Consider the following 24034-nt stretch of genomic DNA (forward strand, 5'->3'; position numbering starts at 1 on the left):
TCAAAGGCTTCGATGTAAGCTTCCGGGTCGTCGTCTTTGGTCATTTTGGGCATCTTAAAGGAAGCTAGGCCATGTCGAAACCAATCTTGTTGCCTACCCATCATCTGTTGTTGGGAGTCCAGGATCTGAGCTAGAACCTGTAGGTTCTACCCCAGGACATCAGCGAGGCCTGTAGCCGCGGGTTGCATGTTGGCATAGGGAGCCAAGTTGGGGTCCTCCATGTTCCCGGCCAATGCACCAGGTTGTGCCCGCCTCCGCTCGACCAGGCGCTCTCGGGCTGCTCTAGCCCAAGTGGCCGTTCTCACTGGCCACGAGCTCATGAGAGGGCCCCGGGAGGTGCCTCGGGTGGTGACGGGAGGCCCCCTAACCTCGCCTGCCATGACTTTGAATGTAACCTCAGTGGTGGGGGTCTCCGTTAATGCCGCCTCCCAGGGTCGTCGCGCCTTCGGCGGGCACTCACAGGGCTCCGACCTCCCCTACACCCCGGCCAATCACCACCTGCTGCTGCTGGTCTTCTAGTGGCCTTCCTCCGGCGGCCCCACTGCGTTTCCGGTCCTGAATCCCCCGGTGGTCCTTATCCCAGGGATCCAAACTACCCAGGCTGGAATCTGCCTAGGGGGCTCACCCCTCCTGGTTTCTCGGCTGCCCCTAGCCCGTATGGTCCCGAGGCCTCCGCAACACTACAACCACGAGCTAGCCCCAAAAGAAAGCGAATACTGAAACTAAAACTCCAACTCCTATATCACGCCTAGCCCAGGCTCTGACCTGGGTGCCTAAGCCCCGACCAGTGAGCTCCCCCTGGTTACCGGCCTGTCAGGAGGCTTAAGGCCACTGACTTCCCCGGGTGCCTACTCCCTGGGCTTGTGGCTCCCTCTCTCTGGGAGTCTTGTTCCTGGCATCCTCTGCCTCGCCGAGTCCACTGCCGGCTCCCCGCCAGCCTGTCTGTCTCTTCTCTCGCAGGGTCCGCGCTCGGTTGCCTCACCGGTTTCGCCACCCGCACTCCTGCTACGACTGTAGCCAATTCCTCCTCCCGTCGTGCTGCCGACGTCGTCTTCCTTTTTATCCGCACCTCCTTTAAGAGCGCAGTCCTCACTGCTGTAGCAGCAGCTTTCTCTCCTGGCTCCTTTAACGCGGTGGCTCTCTCTGCCGTGGCCAGCGCTGCTATCACCGCCGCTCTCCCGGCAGCTGCTGCAGGTAGCGCCGCTGCCTCGGCTGACCTCGTTGGGCCGGATGCACGTGCCCTGCTGGCACGGATCCTGCTCTCAGGGTTCCCTGCAGGCTTCCCCCACCTCTCTCCTGCCCCTGCTTCTGGGGCCGCCTTTTATCTCTGCCGGGCGGTGTTTCCCGCCAGCATCGCCCGGCCCCAGCTGGATATAAGCGTGGCTTACAAACCGCGCTGGCGGTCTCCCTGCACGCGTGTCCCTGCTTGCTCCGACCTCTGTGTGGGGTAAGTAGGTGGTTACTTCCCCCCTGGTCCGGTACCCTTCTAACCCTGGTGTCCCTGGGACACCTGTTTTTTCCCTTTCCCAAATATGGGCACTAGTTTTGCCATTTTCCAATCATCCAAGACCTTTCCTGATCCCCAAGAGTTTTCAAAGATGATGGTCAGAGTTTCTACCATCGCATAACCAAACTCCCTCAGCACCCTCGGGTGCATCCTGTCCAGCCCCATGAACTTGTAGATGTCCAGCTTTTCTAAGTAGTCCCTAAGGGTACATGTACACACCACGACAGTTGTCCTTTCAGGCACTGCAACTGTGTGTCTGTTTGCACAAGCAGGATTTCCTGACTTATTAAAAGTCTTCTCAGAAGTGCTGCGCGAAATTTCACACCCCCTTTTGTTTCCACCCTGTTTTGAGCCATTTTGACTTCAAAACAGCAAAGTCGAAATGGAAGAAGCAGGCTCAAAACAGGTGTGAAACAAAAGAGGGCAGGTCAAAATGTTTTGAAAAATTTGAAATGTTTCAAGTTTTCACCGGGAAGTTGGGCTATGGGCTTACCTTTAAAGCCTTGGCTTGCTTCCCTGCAGGGAAAGAGAAAGTAAAGTAAGGGGAGGGAGGGGACGGTGGGAGGAAGGTGGGCGAGGGAAGGAGTGCTCTCATTATTGACATGTGTAGCTGGCCAGTGACTGTCACCCTTCCCTGTGGTCCCTTCCAATCCCAGTGCAAGGTGGAGGGACAGAAAAACTGCATATAAGCCAGCATTTATTTCTTAAACTGCCCCTTGCTTTCTGCCCTGGGTGATTTACTGAGCTATTTGTTCTAGCAGCTCACCGCCAGACCACTATGGCTAGCAGCACTGATGTTGTAAAGGATTCCCCGCTTGCTACCCTAGCAAGAGGGATTTCTGAATACTTTTTTCTTGTAGGTGCTTTTATTTCATTCTTATATTCATTGATTTATTCTTTTGAATGTTATACTTGTATTGGATAGGGTTACTATAGAATTTACTCTATATAAGAACTTACTATATATTTTTGTTTTTATACATTCATTCTTTGCAACACACCAAAGCTATTGAATTTATAAATATAGCCACAAATATATTTCTATTGTGTTCATAAATCTCTTCACTGCACCAGACCCACATCTTTGAGTTTATGTACACAAACAGATATAATATTATTGCATTCATAAATCTCTTGCCTGCACCAGTAGTTCATATTTGAGTTTATATAGGAACGCAAATACATTTCCATATTTCTTGAAAAAGAAGACATGAACCACATCATGAAGCATGGTGGAAAGGCAGGTGGCCACACTGCCCAGCCTTCAGGGAGGGGTGGAAGAGGGGGTAGAGGGACAGCTGTAAGTTCCCCCACCACCAAACTGAGATGCAGGCGCTTTCCTCCAGCTAAAAGGGATGAATGAGGCTGCTACAAGCAGCAAGGAGAGCGGAGCAGTGCCAGTGCCCGAGACTGCATCCCCTCCATGCACAGAAGTCAACACCCCCACCCCACTCCCACCATGACAACAACAACCAGCAGCACCAGCGCAGCAGCCTACTCCACCCCTATGTCACTTCCCATGCTGAGCCTCCCCGTGCCAGACGAAGAGCTGGATCTGGAGCTCAGTGCCCTAGCAAGGGAAATTCTGGGGAAGGTGGGGGAATCAGCTGAGTTTGTGCTCAACACCGCTCAAGTTTCCCTTCAAACCAGATCTCCTTCCCCAGAAGGCACTTCAGAGAAGGTTGATGTAGAGGTGGAGGCGAGGGGCTCAGCTGACTCCTCTCCTCCTCTTGCCGTGCCCCTGCCTGCTGAGGAGGGGGAAAGTGCAGCAGCATCCACAGATGCACCTGCACCTCAGAAGCGAGCGGGTAGTGTGGTTTGGGATCATTCTGAGCTGGCAGATGAACCCACGTAGGCTGTCTGCCTGCACTGCCAAGCCAAAACCAGCCGGGGCAAGGGAACATAACATATGAGCACCACGGGGATGCTAATGCAGTCTCGCTGGGTGGGGTGAGCCCACCCGTGGGTTCATGGGCACTGACAATGGGGCCAATATGGTCAAGGCAGTCTGTTACGCCAAGTTTGTTGGCATCCACTGTGTGGCACACAAGTTGCTGCTGATGATGGCGCTGCGACTACCAGCAAATTATTATCAAAATGCAGGAAGGTGGCAGGTTACTTCCACCACAGCATCAAGAGGGGCAGCATGCTGCGGGATAAACAAGCTATTACATTCCCCTTTCCTACCCCCTGCTCCCCACCCCAGCCTTTCCGTCACCCCCTGACACCCCCATTTCCATTTTCACTGGCTGTCTTTCTTGCCTGCATTGCATGCCAGGCAGGCCTCTGGCTTCTTTACTATTCATAGTTTCACAGTTGGTCGGGTCGGAAGGGAGCTGAGCAGATCATCAAGTCCAACCCCCTGCCCTGGGCAGGAAAGAGTACTGGGGTCAAACGACCCCAGCTAGGTCTTCATCCAGCCTCCTTTTGAAGACCCCCAGGGTAGGAGCCAGCACCACTTCCCTTGGAAGTTGGTTCCAGATCCTAGCTGTCCTGATTGTGAAGTAGCGCCTCCTGATGTCTACTCTGAATCTACTCTCCACCAACTTATGCCTGTTATTCCTAGTTACTCCTGGTAGTGCTTGGGGAAACAGGGACTCTCTTGTTCCCCGCTGGTCCCACCTTGGTAAGTTTGTAGACAGCCACCAGATCCCCCCTCAGCCTTCTCTTGTGGAGGCTGAACAGGTTCAGGTCCTGTCACCTGTCTTCGTAGGGCCTGCCCTGCTGCCCCCGATCATGCGGGTGACCTCCTCTGGACCCTCTCCATGCTGTCCACATCCCTCCTGAAGTGCGGCACCCAGAACTGGATGCAATACTCCAACTGCAGCCTGACCAGTGTCGCATAGAGCGGGAGGATCACCTCCTTGGACCTGACTGAGATGCACCTGAGTATGCATGACAAGGCACGGTTGGCCTTCCTGACCGTGTCCCCACATTGTCAGCCTATGTTCACCTTATGATCAATAGAGACTCCAAGATCCTTTTCTGCCTCTGAGCTGATGAGAAGGGAGATCCCCAGCCTGTAGGGCTGCTGCTGGTTCCTCCTCCCCAGGTGCAGCACCTTGCACTTGTCAGTGTTGAAACCCATCCTGTTCTCATCCGCCCACCCCTGTAACTTTTCCAGATCCAATTGCAGCCTGTTCCTCTCCTCTAGCGTGCTCAGTTCACCCCACATCTTACTGTCATCCGCAAATTTAAACAAGCTGCTTTTCACCCCCTCGTTCAAGTCACTGATAAAGGTGTTGAACAGCGCGAGTTCGAGGGCTGAGCCCTGGGGGACCCCACTGCCCACGTCCCTCCAGGTCAAAAATGACCCGTCCACCACCGCTCTCTGGGTGCAGCCCTCCAGCCAATTAGTGACCCATCTGACTGTGTAGGCATCGACACCATAGTCGCCTAATTTTTTAATGAGAATGGGGTGAGAGACAGTGTTGAAGGCCTTCCTAAATTCCAGAAAGGCTACGTGCACTGCAACACCTGCGTCCAAGGATTTTGTGACCTGGTCATAGAAGGCCGCTAAGTTGGTCTGACAGGACCTGCCTCGAATGAACCCAAGTTGATTGTCCTTTTCCAGTCCTCTGACACCAAGCACTGACACGAGTGCTTGTAAAGCCATGCCAGGGGTCCCGCAATGACCTCTGCTTATTTCCTCAGCACTCTGGGAAGGAGATCGTCAGGACCTGCTGATCTGAACACAAATTTCTTCCATCCAGGACCAGGAGACACACCGACTTCCTCTGCCTGAGAATGGGTTTTTCAACCTGAAAGCTTCCTAAGATTAATTTCTCTAACTATTCCATTTTTTTTCTCATAACAAACATATAAACATAAAAACACAAGTTAGCCCATCACGCACACCACGAGTAACATATATCCAACACAACATCTTTACTTCCTGCTGTCAATTCCTTTATGACAAGAAAGGCTCTGTGACAGTTCCCTTCGGCTACCTTAGATGCTGCTGGTGCTGGTGCTGCTACTGGTGTTGCGTCACCTACGGTATTTTCACCTCCCCTCGTTTGCAGTGATGCACTGAGCCAAGGCTGTAGGGGAGGAGGAGGCCTCACTGGGGCACACTGCCATGTTGTGCATTGGCCCCAGCACCAGGAAGGGCGCACCTGAGCGCACACATGTTGAAATAGGCTTGAAACATGAAACTGTTGTGATGGAACAACACGGAACAGCCGTTTCCACTCAAAACAAGCGTTGAAGCAGAACGTTGTTCCGTCGAACCGTCGAAACGCTGGTTGAAATGGAGCTCATCCGTTTCGCACAGCCCTACTTCTCAGCACCTTAAAGTAAACCTGCTCGGATGTAGCTGAGTTTGATTTGTTGCGAGTTAAAGTGCCGTGTCCATGGATGCATTGCATGCAGACACAAATGTACTCAAAGATGTGAAAATTACCCTCTTTTTCCGCCAGGTGGCAGTGCGCTCTGTTTGTAGCTCAGGCCTCTGTCCACTCCATGCCACTTCTGATTGCGGCTGCTTTTTTTCTTTTCTTTAGCTCCAGCTCATCCCCTCCACCTGTCCTACACCTCCGCCCCACTCCCCTGCTCCCACAGCTGTGTGCAGGCAGAGCACATTGTGGGGGTCCCCAGCCGGTCAGTAGGTGGGGCATGTCATCCCATTGTCCAGCACTGCAGGCAAGGCACATGCTGTAGTAGTATGCAGAAAGGAAGAAAATGGAGCAAGCCAATACCTGGCCAATGCACACTCTCGTGTACTACCCCGTGGTAGTGGTTGTGAACATACCACCACCAACACCGGTCCTGTATGCGCTCCCCTCCCCCACTGCCACACACACACACACACACACACACACCCTGCGCCCAGCACCTCGGTCACAACTGCAGAGCACAGCACCGTGTCAGCAGCAGCAAATGGTAAGTTTGCAACTGAGGGACGGCAGCACCTCTTCTTAACACATTAATATGTCGGGGTAACTTTCCTATTTCTTATAATTGCCATTCCAGAAACATGACAAATAGTGCAGACCGATTCTGCATGCCAGACCCTGCCACTCCCCCTCCCCAAGATATGCAGCACCCCAGGTGATTCATAGATTTTAGGGTCGGAAGGGACCTCAGTAGGTCATTAAGTCCAACCCCCTGCCCTGGGCAGGAGGGAGTGCTGGGGTCAGATGACCAAAGCTAGGTGCTTGTCCAGTCTCCTCTTGAAGACCCCCAAGGTCGAGGAGAGCACCACCTTCCTTGAAGCTCATTCCAGATGCTGGCAACCCTGACGGTGAAGAAGTTCTTTCTAATGTCCAATCTAGATCTGCCTGACAGATACATACATGTCAGAAATATCCCTCCAACTTTGGACCTCTAGCGGGGAGGCAAAGAAGGTGGTGTCTGTAAATCCCTGCAGGGCGATGACAGAGAGGCTGGAGATGGGCTTTTCTCAGTGACTGCAGGGGACAGGACTTGGAGCAATGGTCTCAAACTGCTGCAAGGGAAATGGAGGTTGGAGATGAAGGAGGAACTTTGTGACTCCAACCAGGCCCTTCCACCTTGACTTTCCAATAGTCCTTTTGTCCTAAGCACCTGGGTAGAGTCTCGCACCGTTCCTGATATGACCCAGCAGAAGTTAGTGGAAGTCTTGTCAGCCTCTGCTGATACAACACATGGCCGATGCATTTCCTTAACTCTGCCTCTAGTGACATATGTGTACGTGATGTAACCCAGATACCTCTACCAGGGTAAGTGGAAGCTTCTGTCCACATTCCTTCCCAACATCTTCATCTCCAAAGACCAGATACTTTGGCTGCTTTGCTCTATTAAGACCTGTGCTCTTTGGCTCACTGCCTTTCTCAAGTTTTCTTGTCCTTTTCCGATCCCTCTGCAGATCAGACATTCATCACCATGACAAAAATTAGGTTAGGTACGGGGCCTAGTGAAAACCAGTTTTCATTTCCAGAGGATCTCTAGTACAGGGGCTTGTTCCGGCTTGTGCACAGGGTTGAGGTACTTATGTTTCAAGAGGTCAGTTTGCTTTTCTCATGCTTTCTTTTTCCTCTATTTCCCCCAGAGAATTTCCTTAGGGAAGTGCTCAAATGCTTTCTGTAGCAAAAGGAAGACCATACAGACCATTTCTACACTTGGGGACTGCACATGCTCTGGAATGTCTCTTTCTGCCTGTTTTTAGAATCATAGAAATGAAGGGCTGGAAGGGACCTCGAAACATCCTTGGGTCCAACCCCCTGCTCTGGGCATGATTACTGCTGAGATCAAATGTCTTCCAAGGTTGGGGACTGCACCTCCTCCCTGGGAAACCTGTTCCTGATTGTGGTTAACATTACTGTGAAGTTATTCCTTACATCCAACCTGAAACCATCCTGTAACAAAGGTGTGGGCAATTATTCCAGGTGGAGGGCCGCTTCACAAGTTTTGGTGAGCTTTTGAGGGATGCAAGGGTGCCCCCCGCCCCACTTACTCGCTAACTTCAGATCAGCAGTCCTGCTTCTAACCTCTGACCTTTGGCACTGGAAGTCCCTCCTCTGACCCCTAGAAGTACCCCTTTGGGAAGGGGTTTGCCATCTTGAAACCAGAAAAATAAGAAGTGATATACTAAGTCAACAACCAAAATAACATATTTTAATATTTTTCCTGATTTGTGTGCATTTGAGCTTTATATATATTATTAAATTATATATTTATGATATATAGATTCACAGAAGTTTAGGGCTGGAAGGGACCACATGACATCATTGGGTCCAGCCCTCCTACTCTGGGCAGGAAAGACTGCTGCGGTCAAATAGAGCAGGAGAATCACTTCCTTAGTTTTGCTTGAGATGCAAGGGTTGATGCATGCCAACATATTGTTTGCTCTGCTAACTGTAGCATCACACTGGTGCCTCATATTCATTTTATGGTCAGTAATGGCCCCCAGCCCCTTTCAGACGTGGTGCTAGCTAGCATAGGACCACAGAGCCTCTAAGTTTGTTGTGAATTTTTCCTTCGCAGACAGAGCACTTCACACTTCTCAGGGATAAACAGCATCTGGTTCTGGTCTGCCCATCGAACTATTCTGTCTAGGTCCTCCTGCATTGTCAGCCTACCCTGAAGCATGACCACCATTACTCACAGCTTAGTATCATCAGCAAACTTTGCCAATGTGCTTTTCACCCCCATATCCAGATCATTGATGAAGTTACTGAAAAGCACTGGTCCAAGTACTGAACCCTGGGGGATCCAACTGGATACCTTCCACCAGGTCACCACAGATCCGTCTATCATTACTTTCTGGGTCTGACCCCACAGCCAGTTTCCCACCCATCTGACTGTTGACTTCTTGAGCCCATAGTCCCCTAGTTTTACCTTCAGAGTCTCTTGGGACACCAAGTGAAAGGACTTCCTAAAGTCCAAGGAAATGACAACGACCTCCTCTCCCTTATCCAGGCGGTGACTAACTTGGTCATAGGAGATGAGGTTAGGCAGACACAACCTACCCACGAGAAAACTGTGCTGGCTGTCAACAAGGGCACACTGTTGATTCATATCCAACTTATTGTCCACTGTAACGATAGTGTTTACCCTGGGCCATTGGGTTCAGGGATGGGGTACTTACTCAGACCTCCATGCCCCTGGGGTTGTCCTCGAGTCAGCATTCAGCAGAGACCAGTGGGATGATAAACAGTATGCATTAGGAAACCGGATTCAACAGGAAACACAGACACACATGTTCACAGCTTGCAGGGAGGGCCACACACACCAACAAGCCGCATCTACAGGGCATTGGGGAAAAACTATACCATTCCAACGCAGGCCCCTTAAAGGTACAGTCCGTATAGCAGACGGGTACTTGACCCATTTCAAGGACTTGGGGTGCTTCCCTTAGTTTGAAGCACAAATAGTAGTCTCCCTCAGTCAACTGGACCAAAGGGACCCCAAGGCATAATCTAGACCCTCTCCCAGTAAGTCTGCCACACTAGGTACTAAAAACTTTATTGGTTAAAAGCAGTAGCATTGCAATAGGATACAGAGTAGAGCAAAATCAAAGAAATCCCACAGAGCAAACAGTGGCATGGTAGCCTTTGATTACACATCTGTTACTACAACCTATATATCTAGTTCACTCTCAAGTAGCTTACTCACAAGTATCATCCAGAGGCAGCTGGAGATTCCCTCTGGAGACAAATAATTCATCGAACCTGAGTATCAAGACAGCGAGTGAGTTTCAGAAGGTCCAGCTTCTCTCCGAGTTCTCATCATGGCTACTGCCCCTTCTCCTGAGCAGTCCATAACTTATATAGACTTTATGACCTCATTTACCTGATCCAATGAAGGCCAGCAACTGTTGGGTGCCAGACAAACAATTTGAGATGCATCATTGGTTGCCAGGCAGACTCGTGGGGTCTCTAGCCCCATCCCAGTCATGTTGCCATTGCTTAGAACAATAGCGAGCTTAAGCCCCACACCCAGGTATGTGATGCCAATCTCGTAGGCAAAGGGAGCAGGTTTCCCCCTGCCTGAGGAATGCATCCAGCTCAGGTTACAACTCGGGGTTACCTGAAGCAGATGGGACCACAGGTGTTTGCCCTCTGCAGTTACCATGGGAACCCAGTTGTCAGATGGAGGTGTTTGGGGAGAGACAGAGATGGGATTCTGCCACAATCTCCTCACAGGTTCCCCCAGTATCTGTGCTGGCCTCTGACTGAGGTGTTTCCTTTTAACCCTTCATCCACATCAAACCTGGGATTTGCAGTGCCCTAGAAAGGCTGAACAAAGAGTGAATTGTTGCTGCAGTCCCCGGGTCTGACACTGCTTCCCTGGATGCAGACCCCGGTGGGTGCTGAGCCGGTATAAATCCCCAAACCCTTTCTGTATTGCTGGCAGAATTATGGACACTCCTGGATAGGGATGCACTGGTGCTGGGCCAGTTTGGAGGAGTGGAAGAAACATTTCCCACTCTCCGAGCACGGATGTGGTTTCTGGTGTGTGGATATGCTGGTGCCAGGACAGCTGGAGGATTAGATGAAGCTCTTCCCACACTGAGCACTATTATGTCTTCGCCCTCATGTGAATAAGATCGTGCAGAGCCCAGCTGGAGGAGTGAGTGAAGCTCTTCCCACACTATGAGCGCTGATATAACTGCTAACCCATGTTGGTAACCTGGGGCTGCGCCAGGGTATAGGATAGGATGAAGATTTTCCCACACTCCGAGCACCAATATGGTTTCTTCCCCGTGTGCATCAGGCTGTGTTTCGTTAGGTGAGGGGACCGAGTGAAGTTCTTCCCACACTCTGAGCACTTATGTTGCTTCTTCTCTGCGTGGACACGATGGTGCTAATCTAGGCCCAATGAGTGAGGGAAACTCTTCCCACACTCTGAGCACTGATTTGGCTTCTCCCCTGTGTGGATACACTGGTGCATAGCCAGCTGGGAGAGGTAAGTGAAGCTCTCCCCACAATCTGAGCACTGACGTAGCTTCTTCTCTGTGTGGATACGATGGTGCTAATCGAAGCCTGATGAGTGAGGGAAGCTCTTCCCATACTCTGAGCACTGATGTGGCTTCTCTCCTGTGTTGATATGCTGGTGCCAAGCCACATGTGAGGACAGACAGAAGCTCTTCCCACACTCTGAGCACTGATATGGCTTCTCCCCTATGTGGATACGCCGGTGCTGAGCCAGGGTGGAGGACTGAGTGAAGCTCTTCCCACACTCTGAGCACTGATGTGGCTTCTCCCCTGTGTGGATACGCCGGTGCTGAGCCAGGCTGGAGGACTGAGCAAAGCTCTTCCCACACTCTGAGCACTGATGTGGCTTCTCCCCCGTGTGGATACGCTGGTGCCGAGCCAGCTCAGAGGAGTAACTGAAGCTCTTCCCACACTCTGAACACTGATGTGGCTTCTCCCCCGTATGGACATGCTTGTGCTCAGCCAGCCTGGAGGAATAACTGAAGCTCTTCCCACACTCTGAGCATTGATGTGGCTTTTCCCCCGTGTGGATACGCTGGTGCAGAGCTAGCTGGGAGGGGTAAGTGAAGCTCTTCCCACACTCTGAGCACTGATGTGGCTTCTCCCCTGTATGGATGCGCTGGTGCTGAGACAGGCTGGAGGAGTGAGCGAAGCTCTTCCCACACTCTGAGCACTGATGTGGCTTCTCCCCTGTATGGATGCGCTGGTGCCTAGCCAGGCTGGAGAAGTAAGTGAAGATCTTCCCACACTCTGAGCACTGGTGTGGCTTCTCCCTTGTGTGTACTAACCAGTGCCTTGCCAGGTCGGAGAGCTGCCTGAATCTGTCCCCACACTTGGTGCAGTGGAGCCACACACACTCGTGCTGGGACAGGTCTTGCAAGCAGCTGAAGTTCTTCCAGCACTCAGTGCAGTGGTGTGTCTTCCCCCCTAGGGGGATGCACCCGTCCTGGAAGCAGGGAGAAAAAAGGGGTGGAGGTCTTTCCACTCTTGCCACAGCTGTGCCTGACACTTCCCCCTCTGCACATGTAGGTACTTCACCAGGTCTGTGGGGCGCACAAAGCTCTTCCCCCATTGGGTGAAGCGGTGGGGTAGCTCTCCACAATGGGTCTGGCAGTTAGCAACCAGGGCAGAGGCAGGGGAAGCTCTTCCCAAACGTGGTGCATACATGGGACTTCTCCCCAGTCTACCTTATCTTGTGAAGAGCCAGGAGTGATGGGCACTGAAACGTTTTCCTGACCTTCAGCTAGGGCTGAGCTCTGCCCGTGCTTGGAAGTGAGCTGCTGCTTCCCTCCGAGGCCCTCCCCACTGCCTTTGCTTGCATGCAGTGCATCTTTCCAGTGGCTCTTAAGGTCTTTCAGCTCCACCAATTCTTGCCTGCACCCAGGGCTCTTTCTAGGTTCTGCCCCTTCTCCACCCTGATGCCCAACTCGAGATGATACCTGGCTCATGGCTACATTCTCCTTCCGCTTTTGGGACCTCCCTTGACTCTCGTGCCATGGCTCCTTCTCAGGTCCCAGGGAGTCCATCTCACCCAAACTTCCTGGGGAAGTCTGTGCTGGCTCCAGGTCTGCAGACCCTTCCACAGGTGGCTGCTCCTCAGCTCTGCTCAGCAGGCAGGCATCTCCTGCATGGGGAAGAGAAACTACAGATTAGTTTCTACCCTGCTGGCAAAGGGCAAACACTGCTATTCCTTCTACTGGGATGGGCCTCAGAGCAGGCCTGGACTTTGGCATTGTGTTCTCTCAAGAAAACAAGGTCTTCCTGCCAAAACCCCAAGTGCTGGAGGCAAGGGTGGGGCAGGTCCCTGTGCTGGGCTAATGTTCCCTACTCGGTGCAGTTCAGACCGAGACTCTCAGGGTATCTGTCCCAGCTGTCCATATAATCACCTCAGGCCCTGCTGGGACAAGCAGACATGGGACACGTGCATTAGGGCAGTGCCTAAATAGCCTCATGCTCTATTGGGCTGAGGATGAGGGGAGGACGTAGAGATGTGTTGCTCTCTTCTGAGAGGAGCAAGGCTGGGCTTCCTGCCTGCTTCCAGGGAAAAGGTCTTTTGCAGGGAATGCACCCATGGACCTTTCCTCTACTCACTGGTCCCAGACGGCATCCATTTCACAGGGTCTTCAAAGGGGCTAAGGCCTTGGCATGAACTTGAACCAGGACTCTGTGCCGAGTCTCAGGCTTCATGACACTGAAGGCCACGGAGAGGAAACAGCAAAGGGTGTTACCTGTCAGCTCTGTGTTCCTGAGGGAGCCCAGCTTGATAAGCTTACAAAGGACTTTTTCCATCATCCCCCTCTCCCCTAACACACACACACACACACACACACACCCCTAACCAGAAGAAAAGTTTAATTGGCATCTCAGGCCGTACATTCCCCGGTCCCACTATGGAAGGCCTACCTAAACTTGATTGACTAAAACTTGGTCGCCGGCTTAGGGAATGCTGAGGCAAGAGACTGAGTCAGAGGGAGTATGGGCAACATTTGAACAATGGTTCAGGGTTCATCACAGCGCCCAGCCCATTGGAGCCCTGACCATACATGCTGTCATACTTTTCCTGGGATGACTGGTGTAAGTCCTCCCCACAAAGTTTATGAACACTCCAAGTAATCAATCCCCTTAAGTCTGTTAAAAAGACTTAAAGTCATGCTAAGCTGAGGCTTATTCACAGCAGGTAAAATACACAACACCAATGCTGACTTCACAGTGCAAGCACACCTAGGCCATCTGAGAGGCCCTTCCAGTATATCTTCTATATTCATAATAACTTCAAGCTGGCTCCTAGTTGGCTGGTTACTTCTTAAAACTTTATGTATTTCCAGGTTTTTAATCAGTTTCTTCAGATGTTCCAAACCAGATAACTCCTTGTCACTGAAAAAGGCAATTCATTTAAATTGAAACTGTTTATACAACAGGATTTTCCCTGTCAGTAACAGCTTGGGACCCTCTTGATTTACACAATTAAAGGAATACATTGAAGAGGCTGGACTAAGGGTATAAGAAAGCTGTAAAGCAGAAAACAGTGTGCTTCAAGAAAGAGAAATCTCTCTGACACCATCCGCTGCTGTTCTCGAGAAACGGGAGAGAAAGATTGTCTCTTTCCTTCACCTGTTTAACCTTCAACGATCGTGCTGGGAACTTTAGCTCCCAACAAAACACCCGAATGCCTTGGAGTGGTGAGATCCCAGCTCTCACTTTCTTTTTCTCTCGCTCTTTCTTTTTCTCTCTAGTCACATTTTTCTGAACCTGAATTTTTTAGTTAAGCTTGAGCTAGGTTTCCCCAGATACACAATTAAACCAGGGTAATATTGTAATTCTTTTTGTGTTTTCCTTTGCATATTGATTACTACTAGTACCATCATAAGTTTCATATACTTGGCAATAAATAACTTGTATAGTCTAACAGGTGGTAACCACATGTATTTTTCCTTCTCTATTTCTGCTTCCCCACTTGCTCTGCAGCAACGCTTCTTTTACCTAAGCCAGAGATCCCTGTAAAGCCCCCAAATACTGTGGGGCCCGTTCATCAAGAGGATACCACTACTAGGACAGTTAGGGCAAAAGACTGGGACGTGCCAAGTTTGAGACAAAGGGGATCAGCCTATATAGGCTGACCAAGGTTAGTTCAGATGTGCCCTGATGAACTGGATGCTGGCCCATGAGGGTGTCAGTTGGACACCCAGCCGGATTCAGAGGTATTCTGTTCACCTGTGTGCTTGTGTGTGACTGGAGTTCATTGTAACCTTAATGAACCGATTCCTGGCATATGAGGGTGTCAGCCTGTACATGCTGATCAACCCAGTCAGGTCAAGTGTGTCATGTTAATCTATGTGTGTATGTGTATACATTTCACTGATTGGGTGGCTGGAGGAACCCAGTTCCATTGAAACCGAGTCCTGCAAGATAGCTCCACTGGGGGAGAGGACTTGCAGAAGCGAGAGATACAGCTCCATACAGAAACACAAGTAACACAAACAGCACATTGATAGAATTACAAAGACCCTAGAGACATACCCCTAAGAAATGAGCAAACCCCAAAGTGATGGGCAAATCTGATAACGGGACAATTCTAGTGCAAACCATGGGGGATTCACTTTCTGCCACACCGTGAAAGCTTTTGAATCCCACCACTGCCATGGGGCCACTTAATGCAGCCTGAGATCAGGATGAAACTCTTCCTGGGATCCAGGTCAACCTGACCAGAAGCAGCCAGGGACAGCCTCAGCTTCTTTCTTGTCCCACAGGAATGGCTACACACAAGCTGTGTATACCATGCCGATTTCAATGGGGGACTACAAATCCCATAATACCCTGGGAGAGGGTGGCTACTCTGGGCTGCAGCATTAACTCTCACATAGCTGAGTGAAGATGGCAACTTAAGATCGTGGCAGCCCACGGAAACTGTATCTGGGCTGAAAATCAAGACAACAAACCTGACTGTCCCTTAACATCTGTCATTAGAAGGATAAGGGATCAGTTGCTTGTTTCCATACTGTTCAATTTCAGAGAGTGGGAACAACACCTGCCCGGACACATTACAGCAGGGGTGGGCAAAATACAGCCTGTCTAGCCTACAGGACGTTCCTTGGTCCCACCTGGCCAACGTGCTGCCTAGCTGTGGCACATCCTGCTCCCGCTGGGCATAAAGTGAGGCTGGGATGGATCCACAGCCTTTCTAGGCAGTCCAGGTGGCTGCAGCTCTTTCTGGCTGTCTGCAGCCACGTGGTAACAGCTGGTACTAGTGTGCACAGACATGACCCCGTGCGCACCCTGCCAGCTCCAGGCTGGCTTGCCCGGGCTGAGCAGTGGCAGCATGGGAGAGAAACCGCAGCCTAGCACGGGGCAAAAGCAGCCCCACCTGACACCAGTGCTTCCAGGTATAGTTGTCTGGAGCCTGAGCTGGGTGGCCCTGAGTTTCTACCATCACCACCGTCTCTGAGCTGCCCAGCGGGGCAGCAGTGGCAACGCAGACCAGATGCAGGGCAGCCCCGCATGGGCTCCAGGTGGATGCACGACCAAGTGCCAGGAGAGGGAAGGAGCACGGAGAGGCCACTTTTACTCCACACTGAGCAGCAGCTTCTCTCCTGTGCCTCTGCTGCTAAGCCAAGGCCCCAGCACGGCTTGCAGGCTTGCCCCTCCAGGCCGAACAGCAGCAGCAGCAGCTGCATCAGAAAAAATAATGCTGCTTGTTGTGGGGGGGAAATCAGCTCCTCCCACTCACCTCTGCTGGGCAGTTTTTGGTGTGGTCTCTGTCTCCGTCTCTGGGCTGACCTGTGTGGCAGCAGTGACAGTGCAGACCATTCGCAGGGCAGCCCAGAGGCAGCAGTGCGCAAGCCACTGGGGAGAGTGGTGAGTCGCAGATAGCTGCACTAGAAATTGCCCAGCAGCAGGAGCAAGGGGGAGGGTCCATTTTTTCCCCATAACCAGCAACAGTTTCTGCCCAGCTGCTACCGGTGCTGCTCACACTGGAAGGGCAAGCCCAGAGCTAGCACAGGGCACATGGGGTCAAGGCTGCAAGCACTGGTCCCTAGTGCTACCATGAGGCTGGGGGCAGCAGGCAGAAGGAGCTGCCCTACCCATGCTGCATGCCCAGGGGTGATTGAATGTGTCAAGCCTGAGTGGAGCTGGCGCAGGCCATGCTGGGGCTATGAGATGCTGGCAGTGGCGGAGCAGTGTCACAGGGCATGCAGACTCTGGGCTGTTGCGGGGTGGGGACATGGGCTGACTGGCTCAGTTGGGCTCATGCAGGAGCTCCCATGCACACCCCACATACCCTCAAACCCTGCCACACAAACCCCATAACCATACCAACCACCAATCATACACCCGACAAAGCCCACACCTACCCACACCCTCCCCTAGACCCCCTAACGCTCACACATACAAGCCTCTGGGGGAAGCCCCATCCACTGCTACACGCACACACACACCACCCACAGCCCCCAACAAACCCCAAGCTCACCCACACATCCCCACAAACCACCCATACCCACTCACACACATCCACACATAACCCCACACCCTTCCCCACGTCCCATATATATACATCCACACATAACCCCCCACAAACCACATACCCTCACACCCATACTCCTCAGCAGTGCACCGATAAGAGATTTTGAGGGCTCCTGACACTGCGTACACCCTGACATGGTGTGGGGGGGGCACATAGCTTTACTGACAGCGAAGTCGGGTGGGGGGGACAGCCACAACTCACCTGGAAGGAGGTCCTCTGACCTTGAGATTTCCCCAATGTCCTCATCATCACAGACCCAGAACTCCAACTGTCCTTGCTGGATGCTGCAGATTAAGTCAGGTGTGGGACCTTGATATCCTGTTTGGGCAGTGGTTAAAGAGCATTTGTGACTGGGTACAGGATGCAGAATCCAGCCGGGATTTGGGCAATGGATCCAATGAACTCAAGGTGTCTACTAGGGTCTTGATGGACAAGGGAGGATGGGCATTTAAGATGAAAGAAGGCACTGCAGGGACAAGCCTTCAAGAGATAGCAGCCCTTGTCACCCAGGTGGATGAAGAATGCTCACAGGAAACAAAGTACCAATTACTCCCGATTTAGAAAGGGCATTAAACTGACAGAGTCACCAGGGACAGGTAAGAAGATGCATGAGAGGCACAGGAGGGACACCAGCTCACGAACAGTTAGCACCAACCTAGTGAAGGGACACTTGGGAGGGGTTGGACGTGTTTAAGTCAGCAGGCCCAGAGGATCTTCCTCCAAGGGTGCTGAAGGAATTGGCCTGTCTCACAGCTGAACCACTGGCACGACTGTTTGGGCACTTGTGGTGCTCACAATAGGTCCCAGAGGACTGCAAAAGGGCCAATATGGTCCCTATTTTCAAGCCTGGGAGGAAGAAGGATCTGGGTAACTACAGGCTGGTTACTCTCACCTCTATCCTTGGGAAAAACTGTGAAAAAATTATTAAGGATCACATTTTTGAGAGCCCAGCAGAAAAAATAATGCTGAAGGGTAACCAGCACGGATACATAGCAGGTGGATCCTGCCTGACTGACCCTGTTTCTTTTTACAGCTATGTCAAAAAATGATTAGATGCAGCAGTTGAGGTAGATATCATTTACGTGGATTTTAAAAAGGCCTTCAACTACAGTGTCTCATCCCATTCTCATACGTAAACCAAGCAGCTGTGACGTAGAATTACATGGGCAGCTGGGTGGCAAATTGGCTTGTGGGACGCACCCAGAGATCGGTGGGGGACGGGTCGGTATTGACTTGGAAAGGTGTGGGCAGTGCAGTCCCCCAAGGTTCAGTCCTTCGGCCAGTGCTGTTCGATATCTTCATCAGTGACTTGGATGAGGGTGTGGAGAGCACTCTCTCCAGATTCATGGACAACACCAAATTATGGAGCAAAGTAAACACACTGGTGCGCAGGGAACGGATTCAGGGGGACATGGACAGGTTGGAAATTTGGGCAGAACAGAGTAGGATGCAGGTTAACAAAGATAAAAGCATATTACTGTACCTAGGGAGAAGGAATCTCCAACAGGCTTACAGACTGGGAGATGACTTTGTAACCAGCACAGCAGTGGAAAGGGATCTCAGAGTCCTACTTGACTCCAAGATGAACTTGACTTCTTAATGTGACGAAGCGATCAATTAAGCTAACTGCACTATATCACACAGTGGCATGTGCACCATGAACAGATCTAGAGAGATGATACTTCCCCTCTATGCGGCACTGTTCAGGCTGCAGTTGGAGTACTGTACTTCACAGGTCCAGAGGAGGGCTACTTATATGGTTACGGGCCTGCAGGCAAAACCCTACAAGGAGAGATTGAGAGACCTGGATCTCTCCAGCCTCCGCAAGAGGCCGACCATCTACAAATTCACTGGAGGGGGGCAGCAGGAATAGGGGATACTCTGTTTAGCAGGGCACCCCTTGGAGTAACTAGAAACAACAGCCACAATTTGATGAAGAGCAGAGTTAAATTAGACGGCAGGAAGAACTCTTTATGATAAGGGTGGCCAGAATCTGGAATGGGCTTCAAGGGAGCTGGGGGTCTCCCCTACCTTGGAGGTCCAGAGGAAACTGGACAAGCACCTGGCTGGGATCATCTGACCCCGGTGCTCTTTCCTGCCCAGGGCAGGGGGTCGGACTTCATGATTTCCTGAGATCTCTTCCAACCCTAACTTCTGTGAAATCTGATGTACTGGGGAGCAAAAACAAAGCTTTCACTGTTTTCAAGGTACCAAAAAGATGAGGTATTGGACACACATATGGTTGGATAACATTCATCTTATCAGTGAAATTCCAGGAAAAGTGAAAATGAGCTTAGTGAAAAGACTTACAGCAGTGAAAAGCATACTTGATAAGGGACTGACACTAAGACTTTTTCTGGGAGAGAGAGTAATTCATCATCACCAGGGAAAGGAACGGATGATTCCATAATAAGTGTAGCTGCGACTCAGCAATCATGCCATTGATTGGGAAGATCATCCCAGGAGGGGTGAGGAGGGCACAGGCTGGCAAGTACTGCAGGGCTGAACACCAAGTTCCTGGGAGTCGTGGATATGGACAAAAGAAGGCCGAAAGAGACATTTCACAGCATGGGAAAGGCCATAACATAGAAATGGTCGAGATGGTCTTTGCCGAGCAGGACAAAACACAGAAGCACTTCCCACAGGAAATCCTCTGGGCAAAGGCAGGGGATAGAAAGCATCGGAAAAGCAAACTGACCTAGTAAAAGCTCAGTACCTCAACCCCGCGCACAAGACAGTACAACCCCTTCATTAGACATCCTCTGGGAATGAAAACTGGTTCTCACTAGGTCCTGCAGCTAGCCCACTTCTTGTCATCACAATGATGGGCATCCGATCAGCAGAGGGATTTTAGGAAGAGCACAAGAAAACTTCTGAGAGGGGCAGAGGGAGCTGGAGAGCACAGGTTGAAAAAAAAACCCAACAAAGACAGAGTCCCCCGTCTACGGATGTTAGGGTGGGATGTGGACAGGAGCTTCCAGGGACCTCTTGGCACACAAACCTGGGTTACATCTCGTGTACATGTCACTAGAGGAGCAGGTGAAGAAATGCAGCATCCCACTGTTGGAGCAGCAGAGGCTGGTAAGACTAACTATGTCTTGTGCCATGTCGTAACTACAGGAGAAAGGGGACATAGGTATCACAGAATGGAGCATGCTAGGATTGTTAAATGTGTCTGGAGAGGACTCGCTAGGCCAGACAGGGAGGAAGTCAGAATCCTCCCCCAATGAACAGCTCTTAGTGCATTCGTGTCCAATGACCTGGAGTTGGTGTGAACGTGCTGAGAAGGCAAAAGGAGATCATGTTGCCAAGAAACTGCTGCATGTGGAAGAACCAGGAGTCACAAGAACGGGGAAGGCACAGGTGAAGGCGGCTGGAGCAAATGAAGGAGGAGATCTCAGTCTGAAATGTGAGGGAGGCCTGACCACTGACAGGGCAGTGGGGAGGAAGGGGATTTAAACCTCCAGCCAACAGTTCATGAGGATGAGACTGTTGGAACAGGGAGATGACTACAAAACTGCACAGTTCACATATCTCCAGTGGAAACAAGACCCAGAGCTTTACCCAGGGAAACGAGGGCTTGGTAATTCTTCAGCATCTGGTCCTGGTAAAGCACCTTGTCTTCATCGTCCAGCAGCTCCCACTCCTTCCTTGTGAAATACACCGCCACGTCCTCAAACACCTCCCGGAGCTGCAGGCACAAGCGTTGCACCATCAGTGTCTCCTAGGCCAGCTGCTCCCGGCCCCACAGCCCAGCCTGCAATCACTGGGTACTACCACGAATTGCAATCTTAGCCATGACAGGTAAGGGGACACAACTCCCCAGTCTTCCGCTGATATGTGACGTGGATGCAGGTGTGGACACAGGAGTTCATGTGTCACCCTTAGCCCAGCTCATTGCGATCTATTTGCTCGGTCCTTTGAGGCAGCCTGGGCAGCATGTTTAGAGGCAGGGAGCCCCGGCTCCACGCACTGTAACCCGGCCTGCCCGTGCCAGCACCCCTGGTATCTGCACTCGGGGGGGAGCTCCTGCCAATGTAGCTAGGGCTGCAGCCTTCATGCTCTTCAGGTCTCTCTGCTCCCCAAATTCCTTACAGCACCCCGGGCTCCTCCTGCGCTCTGCCCCACCTGTACTCCCCACCACAAGTGAACCGGGTGCCCTGCTCACCTCCGAGCTCTCCTCCTGCTTTGGAGGCCTGCCCTGCTCCTTCTGCACTTGGCCTGGCTCAGGGGTGAGGGAGCTCCTCTCCTCCAGGCTCCCTGCACACGTCCTCTGCAGCTCCAGGATCACCGGCCCCTCCTCAGCAGGCTGCTGCTCAGCTCTCTGCAGGGTCCCAGCACCTGCGCGTGGGGAAGGGAGTGCACACGTGAGCCCTGGTGCTGCTGGCACGGGGAAAGCCCTGCGAGTCTCCTGCAATTGCCTGGGACTGAAAAGACGGAGGCCTCAGTGTGTGAAAGAGGGGGAGAAGGAAGACGCAGAATCCCGCAGCTCTTGCTAACACACCTCCACAGGCATGAGGCTGGAGATGAGCCCCGGTAACTCTGTCCCAGCGTGGGGAGGTGATCGCAGCACCACGACAGAGCCTGCAGGGACATCGCTCCTGGGAAAGCAGCTCGAGCGATGCTGGGGCTGTGTCAGATCCACATGCTAAGGGCAGGGGAGGGGAAATGCAAGGTCGGTCTGCTCCTGGGCTGTGAAACGATTGCAGGGGCACCAGGAGAACAAGAACTGCTGATCTGTGGAGCACTGACCCCACCACCATGTTGTGGAAGGGAGATTTCTGCACCGCGGGACGGTGCTCACGCTGCTGGAGAGTGGAGACCCACCGCCCCCTCCCTGCCCCGGGGATCGAGCCTCGCCTGGGCCACCAGCCTGAGCAGCTTTCGTCTGCGGACAGCTGCCAGGTCTGCTCCGGGTCAGGGGAGTCTGCAGCAGCACACAGGCCTGGGTTAGGCACGTCTCCTCCCCCTTGAGGTGCACCAGCCCCGTGTTGGGCACACGGGCTCAGGGGACGAGGACGGGCAGCGAGCGCTGGCGGCTGGGACGTGCAGGACGGCACGGGCTGCGACCGTGGCAGCACGACAGGCCCACGGAAGACGCCGCGTGTCCGAGCCGGGCGCCGCTCAGGGAGAGAGATGGGGTGTCCGCCCCGGAGCTGCCCGCCCAGGCATCCCTGTCCTGCCCCAGCCATGTGCGTGGGAAGCCCGCAGCCCGCGGGGCAGGAGCGTGGCCCCCGTGCTGGACCTCACCTGGGCGCGGGGGGGGCGCGGGCCGCTGGCGGGGGGCGCGGGGGGGCCGGGCCCCGGGCCCCGGCGCCGTTTCCATCGCCCCGCACTGCCGCCCTGGCCGGGCTGCTGCCGCCGAGGCTGGGCTGCTCCCGCCGGGCATCGTCTCCTCGGAGCGCCCCCGACCCCCGCACCGCACCGCACCGCACCTGGGGCCAGACCAGCGCGTCACCGCGGAGCCACCGCCTCGCGCGTGACGTCAACCTACGTTTGCATTGTGTCACGCCTGCTGCAGCCCCCCCCCAAGTTAACCCTTTAGTGCCCGCAGCCCGGCCTCAGTTTCCTCCTCTGCCCTCGCCGGTCGGTGCTCATGGCGGGGAGCATCCCCTCCCAGCACCCACCCGTGTGGATGGGAAGAGCTGCACTGCGGCTCCGCTCGGCTTCGAGCTGAAATGTAGGATTTCATGTGCAGCGTGCTTTGAACTGCCCTCTCCTCCTCTCCCCTTCTCCTCCTGCTCCATGCATTTCTCCGTGGACAGCTCACCTCTTTGTTCTGCAGACTGAAATAAAATTAAGGTATTAAATAATTGGGGTTTCTCTTCCTTGCACGATTCATTTCCCTGCGGGGCAAGGCATGGGGCGAAGGCTGCACCTTTGTCCATCGTTGTATCTGCAGCCCTGCATTAATCTGCCGATGGTGTTGGGGGGATTACCCCCCATCCCCTCCCTGCCGGCTGCTGTCGGGGGGCGCAGTGGGTCCCGCGCCTCCAACTCCTCCCCGAGCAGTGGCACGAAGTTGCGCCCGCACTCTCCGCAGTGCGTGCGCCGTTGGCCCAGAGCAGCATTTCTCAACCTTTTACCTAGCAAGTACCCCCTAACTCCTGAAAATTGTAAATAGTACCCCAACACTCAATTTTCCAAGGGATTTTATACTTACAGACTAATGTGTGCTGTATGTTGGAAGAAGGGCTGTGCATATAAGGCCGTGATATGACAGATGTCTGATCTGGTGTGGATAGGGGTTGCCACCTTTTGCACCAAGGGTGCACAACTCAAGTCTGTACCTGGGCTAGAAGTGATGTTGCCCAAAGCTAGCAGGGTTGAACCTAGTCACAGCAAATTATTCCTGCAGAATTTTAATGCCCAGTGCACCAAATTTTCTGTCATAGTTTTGAGAGGAAAACAGGGCGAGAGAGAGAGATTATCCGCATACCCCCTGCCTGTCTCATGTGCCCAAGGGGTACACATACCATGGGTTGAGAAACTATGGCCCAGAGCATTACAGACAGACAGACACACACACAAACAAGGCTTTTATTATATAAGACTTTTTTGCCCCTTTGGGATAAGGGAAAGTTAGAGTCAAGCATCTTCCTCAAGGCCTACTTGCAGGCCCAAGCCCAGAGGCTTTGGGTTTGGATGCCACCAAGTTTTACTTTCCCATACCCATAAGGCCCCAGGAACAAGCTAGGGAGGAGTCTCCCAGTTCCATAAAGTGAGCTTAAAGCCCAGGTTAACTATGCCTTACCTACGCAGGTACTATCCCATGTCAGCAGAGCGGTCTTCCCCAGGCATGACTAGGAAGCCACTGTGGTGATTGTGGTATTTCCCCTAGGTAAGCACAGGCTATGCTTGATCTGAGCAACAAGAGGCCGAGAAGCAGTTTGCCTCCTCTCAGTGTCTCCCTGCAGTCAGGGAGAAGAGACCATGGGTCCCCATGGCTCCATTCTACATTTGCTAGAAAACACTTGTCACTCAATCGATGCTACATGCTCATGTACCCATTGTTACCTGTCGATCTGGCTACAAAGGACCAACTCATAGAATCATAATACATTCTAGTTTATTGGACGGGATGTGAAG

At 52.5% G+C, this 24034-nt stretch overlaps 1 protein-coding gene and 1 pseudogene across 1 annotated transcript in view; both read right to left on the reverse strand.

The window, feature by feature from the left end:
• The window catches only part of LOC102564300 (zinc finger protein 420), a 295266-nt gene extending 272886 nt beyond the window's left edge, over positions 1-22380 (reverse strand). Inside the window, exon 1 of the mRNA XM_059721176.1 lies at positions 22376-22380. The gene's annotated coding sequence lies outside the window, so the exon portion shown is untranslated. The remainder of the gene's footprint in view (positions 1-22375) is intronic.
• Positions 9439-22394, reverse strand: LOC132248246 (zinc finger protein 436-like; annotated as a pseudogene).
• Positions 22395-24034: the final 1640 nt, after the last annotated feature.

Source organism: Alligator mississippiensis, chromosome 2 (assembly GCF_030867095.1).
Source record: "Alligator mississippiensis isolate rAllMis1 chromosome 2, rAllMis1, whole genome shotgun sequence".
NCBI lineage: Eukaryota > Metazoa > Chordata > Crocodylia > Alligatoridae > Alligator > Alligator mississippiensis.